Source organism: Myotis yumanensis, unplaced genomic scaffold (assembly GCF_028538775.1).
Source record: "Myotis yumanensis isolate MYYU_CA2020_CCGP unplaced genomic scaffold, mMyoYum1.0.hap1 SCAF_3, whole genome shotgun sequence".
Lineage (NCBI taxonomy): Eukaryota > Metazoa > Chordata > Mammalia > Chiroptera > Vespertilionidae > Myotis > Myotis yumanensis.
In genome coordinates this window covers 54,131,276-54,135,832 of record NW_027223754.1, presented here as the reverse complement: position 1 = coordinate 54,135,832, position 4,557 = coordinate 54,131,276, and positions in this window count along the sequence as shown.

Below are 4,557 nucleotides of genomic sequence, written 5' to 3'. Positions count from 1 at the left end.
ATGCATACAATATATATGCATTTTATATTTCTTTTATTTTACATCATATGCATACACATAGGAATAATAATAATAAGTAACATAAAGCACTACCATTTATATTTCTCTTATTATGGACCAGGCAATGTATTAAGCATTTTTTATTGATGTTTTTTAATATAGTTAGTACATCATTTAATTTTTATATCAACACTAAGAAGCACTTAGTACTTTATTACCTCCCCTTTACATATGAAGGAACTCAATCACCCAGTTTGAGTGGGTAAAAGATGAGACAAGGAAAAGTCCTGCCTTAAAAAAGTTGAATGGTGTTCAGAGAAGAGGAGGCCAGGGAACTTCCATTATTATTATTTTTTACTAGAGGCCCAGTGCACGAATTCATGCATGGGTGGGTCTGGCCGGCCTGTCCCAATCCGGGTTGATCGGGGAGGACTGGCCAGGGGGAGGGGTTGCAGGTGGTTGGCCTGCTGGTCCTGCCTTTGATCGGGGTCTTGGGGGGGTGGGGTCTATTGGTGACAGTTCCGGCCCGGGGGAGGGGCTGAATGTGGTTGGCCGGCTGGTCCTGCCCCCTGGTCAAACTCCCGGTTGAACTCCCAGTCGAACTCCTGGTTGAGAGAACAATTTGCATATTAGCCTTTTATTATATAGGATAAGCTCTCAAATCACTGTGACTTTAAAACTATGTACATTTACTTCTCAGGCACAAAACAAACAAAAAGCAACTTAAAAATACAATTGCTAAAAAGGCCCTCAAATATCAAATAAATGATAGTAGAACAGATAAAGTGAAATAAACTTCATGTATAAATGTAGTGAAAACACAAATATATATATATATATATATATATATATATATATATATATATATATTTGGAAGTATCCATGCTTACACAGGAAGGCAATTTTGATGACACTTCTGATATTTCACAGTTCACATAAAAAGGCTAACAAGGAAGAATGGATTGGGTAATAGAAATTATTATAACACTAGAGGCCCGGTGCACAAAAATTTGTGCACTCGGGGGGGGGGGGTCCCCCAGCCCGGCCTGTGCCCTCTCCCAGTCTGGGACCCCTCGTGAGATAACGACCTGCTGGCTTAGGCCTGCTCCCGGGTGGCAGAGGGCAGGCCAAATCCCTAGGTGCAGCCCCTGGTCAGGCTCAGAGCAGGGCCGATTGAGGAGTTGGGGCACCACCCCATCATGCACAGAGCAGGGTGGATCGGGAGGTTGCGATGCCACCCTCAGTCATGCTCAGGGTAGGGCCGATTGGGGGGTTGGGGCACCGCCCCCTGTCACACTCAAGGCAGGGTTGATGGGGAGGTTGCGGCGCCACCCCCTGTCACTTTGAAGTCCACAGTCACTGGAGCAAGCAAGCCTCCTTGCTCGCTTCAGTGCATGGCTGCCAGTTAATTTGCATAAGGATATGCTGATTAGCCAATGGGAAGGGTAGCGGTTGTACGCTAATTACCATGTTTCTCTTTTATTAGTGTAGATTTCTTTCATTGCCATCTTCAAAAACTTATAGAGTCAATGAATTATTATCAGAAGAGATATAAAAAGAAGTGTTTTAATTTGTCATCCTTTGAAAATTATTTTTACAAACATGAGTTGTTCCACTTTTCAAAATAATATGGCATCCCATTTAAATTGTGATGAAAGGGACTAAATGTGTTCTGCTTCCTCTCCCCTAAGCAATTGAGGAAGATTATGACTACTTTTTTGGAAGTGATTAAGAAAGCAGAATGAGTCACAACTGCTGGAAGTTAAACAGAGCTGCAATGGTAAATTGTTTCAGTGCAGATGTTTAAAGGAAATGAAACCAGCATTTGAGAAGAGGGGTATTAGAGGACTGGAATAATCTTTTCAGTGACCTTCCTCATAGTCCACTTTTGACAGGCACGAGTTGCCAAATCATGACTGTATGAAAAGAGTTGCTTTGAGTAGAGACTTTTTAACAGTCCTAATTACTGTATATCTAAGTATTGACTATCTTTCTTCAGGCAGGTATTCTTTAATGATAATAACTATAAAAATACCATCGACAACTACCAGTAGTACTTATTGACACCTCCCCGAAGTGAAATACTTCCCATAAGTAGGATTAAAGTATTAAAAATAATATCCCTATTTGTGTATCAAGAAATAGAAACAGAAAAGTTATTTGAGTTGGCCCTGATTTTTTTCTATTGGAGTGACAATGTTTAATGCAATGATACAGGTTTCAGATATACAATTCTACAATACATCTTCTATATACGTCCCTCATCACACCTTTCTCTCTGGCAATAGCCATGCTGTTTTCTGTTATATTGGCCATGATTTTACCAATCACTTGAATAATTTCTGTAATAGTGTCAATTTAATTTCAGCTGTATTTTTCCCCCAAATGCAAACTTGCTCACAGTAATATTATATCTTATATAGTTAGGATAATTCTGTTTTTGTTTATTTATTTGAAGAAGAATATTATCAATAAAGAATGAATAAATTAAAAAATCACTTTTATTAATTCTGAATATATGCTTAGGAGTAGTGCAATGTCACCAGCACACCTACAAACATCTTTAATGGAGAGTTAATCATTTTTAATGATTACCTACTATCATAGGCAGGAAAACAGACTCCAAATATATTCAAATGGGATTATCCAGCTGGGCCTAATGTAATCATAAGGGCCCTTGAAAGTGGAAGAGAGAGGCAAAGGGGAAAGAACCAGAGAGATGGCTTGTGATGAACACTCAATTCAACGTTGCTGGCTTTGTGAATGGAGAAACAGGGCCATGAACCAAGGAATGAGGCAGCCTCTGGAAGCTTTAAGGAAGTGGATTTTCCCTAGAGCCTCCAGAAAAAATGCAGCTCTGTCTGCTGACAGCTTAGTTGTACCTTTTAAAACCATTTTGGTTTTTTGACATCCAAAATTATAAGGCAATACATTTGTTTTATCTTAAGCCACAAAATTTATGGATTTTTTTTTTTTTACTGGAGATGTAAGAAACTATTACACTAACTATGGGGGTACAAAACTTAAACTCTAATTTTATGTTTTCAGCTGCTACTCTAACAAAAAGTCATCTGACAAGACAAAAACTGTTTGTTAACACATGCCGTCCACATCATGCAGGGCAAACCCAAGCCAAAGTGACCCAAAGTGGGGGCTCATGACTCCTGTGTATATAACATTTTCAACAAAGAACAATATATTTGTCGAGAAATTGTGGAACATAGACCTCATAAAAAATACAATGAAAACCATCAAATGATTTGAGAGGAATGACATTATCAAATAGAAACATTTCAAGATGATTTCCTGCAGGTGGGCAATGCTGGATAGAATACGAATAAAAACCGTTTTTGAGAAAAATGCAGTGGCTTTTCTTAGTTTAATTGCTGAAAAAATGCAGAGGGTTAAAAAAAATGAGACAAGGCGAGAATAATTGCTAATGGAATGGATGGGGGAGGTGAAAAATGAAAAATTACGAGTGACTATTAAGCTTTTAATTTAATGAACTGGATATATGCCAATGCAATTTACTAAAATAGGAGAGATTTGCTAAAGAACAGTGTTAAGGACAAAAAAGGGAATTTCCATTTTAATAAGTTAACTTTTCAAGAACTAGTGAAAATATAAATGAAAATATTGTTATTTAATACATGGATACATACACACATTATAGGTGTATGAATATATACTAGACCTAAATGTAAATGTTAAACTAGTAAAAGTTTTAGAAGACAACATAGTTTAGAATCTTCATGACCCCTATAGGCAAAGATTTCTTTAAAAAGATACAAAACAAGATAAACATAAAGAAAAGAGATAAATTATTCTACTTTAAAATTAGATTTTCTATTTATCAAGAGATATTATCAAGTGAATGAAAACACAAGCAGCAGAGTGGGAGAATGTGCTTTATTTATTAGCCAACAAAACCTTGCAACAATAATATAAGTAGCCCTTGCTGGTTTGACTCAGTGGATAGAATGTCAGCCTGCAGACTGAAGGGTCCCGGGTTCCACTCCGGTCAAGGGCATGTACCAGTTGCAGGTTTGATCCCTGGCCCTGGTCGGGGCTCATGCAGGAGGCTTTCAATCATTGTGTCTCTCTCACATCGATGTTTCTTTCTGTCTCTTCCCCTAACTTTCCACTTTCTATAAAAATAAAATGGAAAAATATCCTCAAGTGAGGATTAACAAAATAATAATAATAAAATATAAGTATGTATATGTATACATATATACACATATGTGTATGTATTAATGTATAGACATGTTCACACATATAATCTGGAAAAATAATTTAAAAGAAGATGAATCAATTAATTAAAATGAGCACAAATCACTTCACAAAAGTGTATGTCAAAATAATCAATGAACTCTTATGACTAGTCCATTATCTTAGTCATCAGAAAATTACAAAACAATAAAATAATATTACAATGCAATATCACTACATATCCCCCAGAGTGCCTTAAAAAATTATCACAAATGCACAAATATGAAGAGTTGGCAAGGACATAAATGAATTAGATCACTCAGATATTGTTGATTGGAATCAAAA